The sequence below is a fragment of the Palaemon carinicauda genome, chromosome 20 (genome assembly GCF_036898095.1).
Source record: "Palaemon carinicauda isolate YSFRI2023 chromosome 20, ASM3689809v2, whole genome shotgun sequence".
NCBI classification, from domain to species: domain Eukaryota; kingdom Metazoa; phylum Arthropoda; class Malacostraca; order Decapoda; family Palaemonidae; genus Palaemon; species Palaemon carinicauda.
In genome coordinates, this window is record NC_090744.1 from 46,302,163 (window position 1) to 46,312,112 (window position 9,950).

Below are 9,950 nucleotides of genomic sequence, written 5' to 3' on the forward strand. Positions count from 1 at the left end.
TATACAGCCACCTATTGCCACCCCTCGCCCGCAGTTTTGCTACTACTCCTCCAAATTCGGGGCTGCCACGAAGAAATATGCCAAGGATTGTCAGTGGCCAAAAAACGTGTAAGTAGGCCATCGCTGGTGGCGGTGGCCTCTCGTGTTTCTAATCTTCTCTTTTTACATGATGCAGGAACAGGCGTGTGATTTTTGGTAAACACGAATGCTTGTCGTTCGCTTTTGCCAAGTGAACTCTTCAGGACACGACGTAGTCTGTCTAAGTCGGCCGACGTCCGCCTGGTATCTGCCAATGGATCTGAGATACCAACCTACAGGTACAAGAACTTTACATTATCGTTTGGAAACGGCAAATTTAATTGGAAGTTTCTCGTTGCTGACGTCACATTGCCAGTCCTTGTTGTGGAATTCCTCTCTCATTTCCACTTTCTGGTGTCGATGTCGCCCACTGACGATTGGTCAGGCCAGACCCGTACTTGTCGACACCTCTTCAACCGGCCCCCTCCAACCTGTCTCTCCACATCAGCACACCCACGGATGCCTAACCCTACCTCCTCACGTTGTACCAGGAGGTTTTCCGTCCAGAACTTCACCATACGCCCACCGCTTCTGCCAAACACGGTATTTATCACCAAATCAAGACGACGGGACCCCCCGTCTTCGTCAAATTCAGACTTCTGGTACTGGATCGATTGGCAGCTGCCAAACATGTTTTTTCTTAAATGGAAGAAATGGGTCTTTGCCAAAAGACCTCCAGCCCAGGGTCGTCACCCTTACACATCGTCCTGAAGAAAGACGGTTCCCTCCATCTGTGTAGGGATTACAGGTGCCTGAACATGCAAACAGAACCGGATCACTACCCCCTCCCAAACATCACCGACGTGACCTCCTACCTGCACAAAGCGAAGGTTTTCTCCAACTACGACCTCCTGAAGGGGTATTATTAGGTGCCTATGAACCCAGAAGACATCCCCAAGACCACCATCACCACTCCCTTCGGTACATACACCTTTAATTACTCATGTTTTGGCCTTCGTAATGCTGGGGCTAATTTTCAACGTCTCATGGATGGCATCTTAGTGGCCCTCCCCTTCTGTGTATGTTACATAGACGACATACTTGTGTTCCCTTCCTAAAAAAAGGAACACCTCTGTGACCTGCGCATTGTGCTCGACATCCTACAACAAGACGGCCTTGTATCTCCCTTATGACAAGTGTATCTTTGGCACCAACGAAGTGTCCTTCTTAGGGCACCGCATCACTGGTGGAGGGTCCATCCCCTCTCTAAGAAGGTAACAGCAGTCCAGAACTTCCCCCCGCTCTCGACCGTCAAGGCACTGCAGGAATTCTTGGGAATGATGAACTATTTCTGCCAGCCATTGCTGTCACTCTTGCTCCCCTCTATGCCTACCTCAAGGGCAAGCCAAAAGTCCTGAAGTGGGTCCCCTTCAGGAACTGGCATTCTACAACGCAAAGAATGCCCTATAAACCGCTGCTGCTCTCACTTTTCCCGTCTCACTTGCCCCTCTCCTTCTTTCCACCGATGCCAGCAACATCGCTATTGGTGTAGTATTCAAACAAGTGGTCAACGGCTCGCCCCGCCCATTGGCCTTCTTCAGCAGAAAACTTTCCAAGGTAGAATCCGATTATTCTACTTTCGATCACAAATTGCTGGCGGTGCACTTGGCTGGCCGTCACTTTCACCATTTCATAGAGGGTAATCCCTTCGTCATTCGCACAGACCATATGCCTCTGGTGCACACCTTCACTGGACATTCTGATGCTTGGTCCGCCCGTCAACGCCGACATCTCTACGGCGTGGCTGAATACAATTGCACCCTTCAACACGTCCGTGGGAAAATGAATCCCATTGCCGATGCCTGTCAAGAAACACGCGTGCCGTTCAACTGGGATTGGATCACAATATCTTGCCCGAAGCCCAATGATATTGGAAAGATGTCCCCCTCGACGACTCCAACACCACCCTCCTCTATGACGTCAGTACTGGTAGACCAGAACGATGGATTCCTGCTCCCATGCGCCGACAGATGTTTGATTTCATTCACAGCCTTTCACATCCCTTGCGCTGTTCTACTGCAAAGCTGCTGAACATGAAGTTCATTTGGCATGACATTACTAAGAATGCTAAGAATTGGGTCCGTGCCTGTACTTCTTGCCAAACTTCCAAAGTACATCGACACACGGATTCAGGAGTGGGCACCTTTCCTCAACCTCAGCGTCATTTCGCCCATATTCACATTGACGTTATTGGCCCCCTACCCACATCACAAGGACATCGTTACCTGTTTACCGTCATTGACCGCTCCACTCGTTGGCCTAAAGCCATTCTCATGGAAACTGCAACTTCTGCCTCATGTACATCTGCCTTACTCTTAGGATGGATAGCAAGATTTGGTATAACTGAGCATATTACTTCTGACAGGGGTACCACGTTCACCTCTCAATTGTGGACATCATTAGCGAATCTCCTGGGCATCACCCTACATCAGACAACTGCCTAAAACCCTGCTGCCAATGGAATGGTTGAATGTTTTCATTGCACCTTCAAAGCAGCTTTGATGCTGCTGCAAGGACTCCTACTGGTTTACTCAGCTTCCCTGGATGCTCCTGGGACTAAGGACCACTCCTAAAGATGCCCTGGACGTCTTGGCAGCTGAAATGGTTTATGGCGACCCGTTGGTCGTCCCTGCCGTATTTTTTCCTTCTGCAACCTCCTCCGACAATCTCCAGCGCATACGTCACGTCGTGGGAAAATTTTCTCTATGCTGCCACACTTACAAGCCCCCAGAGAAGCATCACATATCGATAGACTTGCACTTTGCAATGCACGTCTTCCTACGCAAAGACACTAGTAAGCCACCGATAATGCCCCCTTACACGGTCCCTTTCCTTGTGATCCAATGGAATGTGAAAACATTACTACTAAACATTCGTGGCAAAGAAGACTGAGTCTCTATTGATCATCTCAAACCTGTTTATCTCCTGCCAGATGACCCGCCTACAGTTCACCTCTCTAGATCAGGGCACCCTATTTAACATGTACAGTATGTCATTTTTATGGGGGGAGCCATGTACCACCCGTGTGTCACACGATCGTACATAGTAACGACATTTCTCTTTTTTGTATATATTATCCTTTGTATCTTTGCTCTCTCCTCGTACTGACAGCAACTTGCATGAACTTGTCTGCCTATTTCTCATTGTTAACTCTTAACAGAACTGGTTGCTGGTTGGACAACAAATAGCATGTTGTATTTTGGGACCACATGTGTATATATACTCGATCTGTCTATAACAAAGTACTCAGTCGCTTTCATCCTGCTTTTGAGTCACAACCTACTCTTGGCTCGTCACAGATTAATGAGAATTTTGCGTGTAGAGGAAATCGCCCCCCCCCCCTATTTAATGATGAAGTCATGGCAGCAGGGTGACGGATTGGGTTTAAGACGATAGAGAAGATGTCTCTTCGGTTTATTCTCCTGATGCCTGGTGCATGACCCTACTGGAATTAGTAAGGACCACCTGGGGTCACTTCCCTTAGTTAGATAAGCACTGCGCATCACAAGTAGATGATGATGGTGATGAGATATATTTATTTATATATTATGTGTTTATCCATAAAGGTATTCGGTTATCAATTGATTTTTTTATAAATATCACAAAAGCTTTGACAAAGTCTTATGCATCTCAGACCTCTTAAGAATATCCCCTAAGGCTGAGAGGCAAAAAAGCAAAGTTTTTTATTTCACAAATAATTAAACTTCTATGACATAACAATGCAAATGTTTCTAAAGACAATTTTGATTATAGGAACCATATCAAGCGATATAATGTTGCTTCTGCCTCGAGCATTTCATAAACATTTCAAAGCTCTGCTGACTTCCGGGACAAGCTGTTGAATTTCCACTGCCACTTCATACCTGGAATCACTTTTGGGATCTGATGTTTCCTTGGTAATCTCGTTACAGTTCTTTTTCTAATTCTGCTTGTAAATACAGAAGAAGAGGGAAGTGGAGAGAAAATTTCACAATGACCTAGAATTTCATTGCAAATATAAAAGACGTTCTAAGGATTATGTTATTATTGCTGGAAAATATAATTGTTATAAGGTAACAATGAAACGAGAGTAGGAAAAGCATCGGGTATGGATGGTGTGAAAGCTGAGATGTTGAAGGAAGGGGGTGTGACTGTACTTGAATGGTTGGTGAGATTGTTTAATGTGTGTTTTGTGTTGTCAATGGTACCAGTAGATTGGGTCTGTGCATGTATTGTACCACTATATAAGGGTAAGGGAGATGTGCATGAGTGTTGTAATTCAAGAGGTATTAGTTTGTTGAGTGTAGTTGGAAAAGTGTATGGTAGAATACTGATTAATAGGATTAAGGATAAAACGGAGAATGCAATCTTGGAAGTACAGGGTGGTTTTAGAAGAGGTAGGGGTTGTATGAATCAGATTTTTACAGTTAGGCAGATATGCGAGAAATATTTAGCAAAAGGTAAGGAGGTGTATGTTGCGTTTATGGATCTGGAGAAAGCATATGATAGAGTTGATAGGGAAGCAATGTGGAATGTGATGAGGTTATATGGAGTTGGTGGAAGGTTGTTGCAAGCAGTGAAAAGTTTCTACACAGGTAGTAAAGCATGTGTTAGAATAGGAAATGAGGTGAGCGATTGGTTTCCGGTGAGAGTGGGGCTGAGACAGGGATGTGTGATGTCGCCGTGGTTGTTTAACTTGTATGTTGATGGAGTGGTGAGAGAGGTGAATGCTAGAGTGCTTGGACGAGGATTAAAACTGGTAGGCGAGAATGATCATGAATGGGAGGTAAATCAGTTGTTGTTTGCGGATGATACTGTACTGGTAGCAGACACAGAAGAGAAGCTTGACCGACTAGTGACAGAATTTGGAAGGGTGTGTGAGAGAAGGAAGTTGAGAGTTAATGTGGGTAAGAGTAAGGTTATGAGATGTACGAGAAGGGAAGGTGGTGCAAGGTTGAATGTCATGTTGAATGGAGAGTTACTTGAGGAGGTGGATCAGTTTAAGTACTTGGGGTCTGTTGTTGCAGCAAATGGTGGAGTGGAAGCAGATGTACGTCAGAGAGTGAATGAAGGTTGCAAAGTGTTGGGGGCAGTTAAGGGAGTAGTAAAAAATAGAGGATTGGGCATGAATGTAAAGAGAGTTCTATATGAGAAAGTGATTGTACCAACTGTGATGTATGGATCGGAGTTGTGGGGAATGAAAGTGATGGAGAGACAGAAATTGAATGTGTTTGAGATGAAGTGTCTGAGGAGTATGGCTGGTGTATCTCGAGTAGATAGGGTTAGGAACGAAGTGGTGAGGGTGAGAACGGGTGTAAGAAATGAGTTAGCGGCTAGAGTGGATATGAATGTGTTGAGGTGGTTTGGCCATGTTGAGAGAATGGAAAATGGCTGTCTGCTAAAGAAGGTGATGAATGCAAGAGTTGATGGGAGAAGTACAAGAGGAAGGCCAAGGTTTGGGTGGATGGATGGTGTGAAGAAAGCTCTGGGTGATAGGAGGATAGATGTGAGAGAGGCAAGAGAGCGTGCTAGAAATAGGAATGAATGGCGAGCGATTGTGACGCAGTTCCGGTAGGCCCTGCTGCTTCCTCCGGTGCCTTAGATGACCGCGGAGGTAGCAGCAGTAGGGGACTCAGCAGTATGAAGCTTCATCTGTGGTGGAAATGTGGGAGGTTGGGCTGTGGCACCCTAGCAGTACCAGCTGAACTCGGCTGAGTCCCTGGTTAGGCTGGAGGAACGTAGAGAGTAGAGGTCCCCTTTTTGTTTTGTTTCTTGTTGTTGTCGGCTACCCCCCAAAATTGGGGGAAGTGCCTTTGGTATATGTATGTATGTATAAGGTAACATTAGATATTAGGGTCTATAATAATGCTTTGTTAGGTAATGTATCAAAATGTAATAATGATCCTAAAACAAGACAATTAGAAAATATGAGAACGTCCAATGAGAATTGAATACCTGGAATGAGACTTCTATATTGAGCAATGTAGCCCCAGCCTTACTAGCTTGCTAAAGTATTCAGCATAGCTCCATTACCTTCTCTCTCTGAATCTCTACGGACCGGACTCCATCTCTACTGTGTGTTACCCTCCAGTAAGGGTACCTCATATTGATTGGGGTTCAGCAGCCAAAGGAACCAAATATGGACGGCAACCAGGCTTCCCTTAATTTTGCTGTCGAAGTACGAAATATCATGGCATAGATGGCAATCATGCTTCCCTTACTTTTGATGTCGAAATACAAAATATCATGTCATGCCAAGAAGATTGGGAGACAGAGGCAATAATCAGCAAAGACCTCAGCATGATTAATCCTTTGCCCTCCTGCAGATACCATCCGTGTAATCTACTCCATGACAACTTATACCTAAGGATAACTGGCAAAATAAGAGACCCTCAATTGACTGAAGTTTTCAGATATGCCAATCAACAAGCAGCGTGCAAAATTAAAAACAGTTCCTGCTAACTGCTAATCCCTGCCTTCCTCAGTACCGTGTGCTACAAGCAAACTCTCTTCCATCTTTGATCCAGCTCATTCTACTCCTTCCATTCCCCTCTTCATTGCTATGGATTCAGAAGAATGCATTACGAACATCCAAGCTGGACCTGATGGAAAGCACCCCCTAAACTGCAATTGCACCGACTGCCTCACCAAGCTTCTAGAATAAGCATCTGCCATGTTATTTGGCTCTCCTCCTTCATCCTAACCTGGAACTTATAACAAAGAGAAGGAGCCTCAAAAATCTCTTCCAAAGTTCAAGCTCCTACCTACAGCCTTACCTCTTCATACACATCTGTTGCTTCCCTCACAGCCTCAAAACCAGACGTCCACAACAATGTCAGACCAAACCGTAAAGGGGAGCTCATCATCACCCCTAGTGATCAAGACAGCACTAGCCGCCTGTAGACCGAATCCTCCTAGATGCTCTTAGATCCTGCAAGAAGCAAAGAAAAGCAATCATCAGATACCCAACCACTCTGCCCCTGGGTTTCTTCACCTCCCTCAGCAACATCACTGATGCAAACTCTACAAAAATCAACTCGAAGCTCCCTCTAACAAGGTCATCTACACCTTCATGGCCCAAATTCTACCTTCCTTCGAACTGGGAATATGGGAAACTTTCCCCATACAGGACTACACACCAGAGCCAGTGCCAAGTTACCACTGGCAATGTTACGCGCACCACGACGCAGACTACAAAGGCTGCAACATATGGCTAGTCTGCAGCCAACATCTCCCAACCCAAGTATGCGTCAATGCCCACATGGAAACGAAGGAAACCTATCCAAGATGACACAATTTTGATCTTTCTCATCTTCTCTAGGACAGGAAGTGTTTAGAGAATCAGAGAAGGATTGCAGCCATGAAAGCCATCTCACAGCCAAATCAGAGTCAATCACTGCCTCGGCCCCAGCTGCCACTTTAGGTCCAGCATCCGTCAAAACCAAAAAGCGCACCTCATTTGAAACCTCAACACCAAACTTTTCTCGCTCTCTCTCTTTGTCTCCCCTACTCCTGATCTTGTCATCTCTGGGACTAACTACTATAGGGTCCGTTAGGAGCAGGGTTTTTGTGGTCCCTGGTCCCTGCTTGATTCTTGCAGCTAGCATTGCATAAGGAAAGATTGACTTTGATTCTGTCCTGGCTTGCAAAAGTCCTACCTATTGTCCTGTTCTTTGTGCTAAGTATTGGTATCCCGGACGCTCTATGGTCAGAGCAATGTCTGTACTCTCTTCGCGTACCAACTACTTACTATAACTGGTATCTCTTTGGGGCTATCACCGTGCTTCTGAAAGGTACTGCTCAGAGCATGTATTTGGACAATATATAGAACGTATTAGAACTTATTTATCATTTTAGCGTTAAGCCTGATGTAAGCAGACATACCTTGCTGATTAAAACGTGTTACAACATGACCCCACCCATTATGACAATTAAGAAACATAGATCCCCGAACCTTCGTAAATGAACTCATGTTGAAATGTATTCTTTTGAAGTATATAATTCATTCATTTACTGATAGCTATATATCTTCTCTAAGAACGAGAATAACATAGTTACTGGCCAATTGCAGTGCTGTTGAAAAGATGATTAGATCAATAGAAAGGTGTCTCCAAAAATTTACGAAACTGAGGCAGCCATTATCTTCAATGAAATAGTAATAATAATAATAATAATAATAATAATAATAATAATAATAATAATAATAATAATAATAATAATAATAATAATAATAATGATATAAGACTTCATCTGCCTCTGTAATAAGTTCTGACGGTGACAGTCAACAAATTATACAAAAACTGAGGCGGAAAGTCGTTTGTCTTTTGTTGTTTTCAGACATAAAATTAAGCGGCGACAATTGGTGTTCCAGATGAGATCTAAAGCAAAGGACTTTCCCTCCCCTGGGATTAATTAGTTTCAGATGGAAACACTATGCATGCGCAGGCCAAAGAATTCATAATAAGGAAAGTTAACACATAAATAGATAAATGATTATACAGATTTATACATTTGATTACATTCTAGCTGTTTAATGATATATAATATAGATATTGAAAATCAAAATAATAGTTATTGAACACTAAAATAAGAATATCATTTTGCACAAAATCATTGAAATTTTGGAAGTGAAATCCATAAAATATAATTAATGACATACCAAACGTTCATTAGTGAAGGAATGAATAGTGTGTTTATCAACAGCAACATTACAAATTGGAATCATGGTGTTATTTCCTCCATAAAGCAATTTTAAAGTAAGCCTAATTTGGGTGTTTGCACCAAACACATCTGCCAAAAGGGTTGCCTTTTCCTTTGGACAGTGAGTGACAGAGCCATCTGGTTTAACTAAAGGAGGAACTCTTGCATCAACACCAAAGAGTGCAGATTTACGCTCCTGGGTTGCACCAGAAAGGTTTTCTTTTACGGTTAAATTGTATTCTTTTTCAGTTGAAGCATAAACTCTCTGAGCAAAACTTCTAAACTGAGTATAGTTATTCCAGGTTAAATGTGATCTGTTACCATTCCAAAGATGATGGGCCTCCTGTTTCTCAAAATAAGCATGTCTACAGTCATCAGCCGTTGCCAGTACACTGCAGGGTATAACCTCCAGCATGTCCTTCCACTCTGTCTACTTATTGTCTTTCTATGCCAGTCTATACCCACAAGATTTCTTTGCTCATCAACTCATCGTCTTCTCTTCCTTCCCTGTCTTCTTGTTATTCTTTTTTTTTTCATCTATTTCATCTGTCTTTCTCATCATATGTCCTGCCCATGTCCATTTCTTTTACTTATAAGTTAGTAAAATGTCCCCTAGTTTAGTTTGCCCTGGTTTTAAATGAAGAAAATCCCAGAGGAATAATAGAAGAGGGAATCCCCGAGTAAGAAAAGTCTCAGATATCTCCAGTGAATAAGTAATAAGTGCACTTGATAAAATGAATATGGGAAGGTTGTTGGGCCTGATGGCAAACCAGCTGAGATGGGGAAATGTCTTAGAAGAGAGATTGTTGATATACTCTGGGACCTCTTTAAAATGTTCTACAATAAAAAATGCCAGATGACTGGAGAAATAGTATCATAGTCCCTATATATAAATGAAAGGTGGATATACAAGACTGCTCATACTATACAGGGATGATATTGATAACTCATAGTATAAAGATCAATGAACGAATTATAGATAGAAGAATATTAAATGAAAAATCAGTAAGTTAAGAACTATTTGGATTTATACATGGAAAGAGTACAGTAAATGTAAATTCAGCATTAAGGCAAACATGAAAAAATATGCAGAAAGACAGAAGGGACTGTATATGGGTATTTATTGATTTGGAGAAGGTATAATAATAACATTTGGATATATATGCAAGAGAAGTTGTTTCAGATAAGTATTT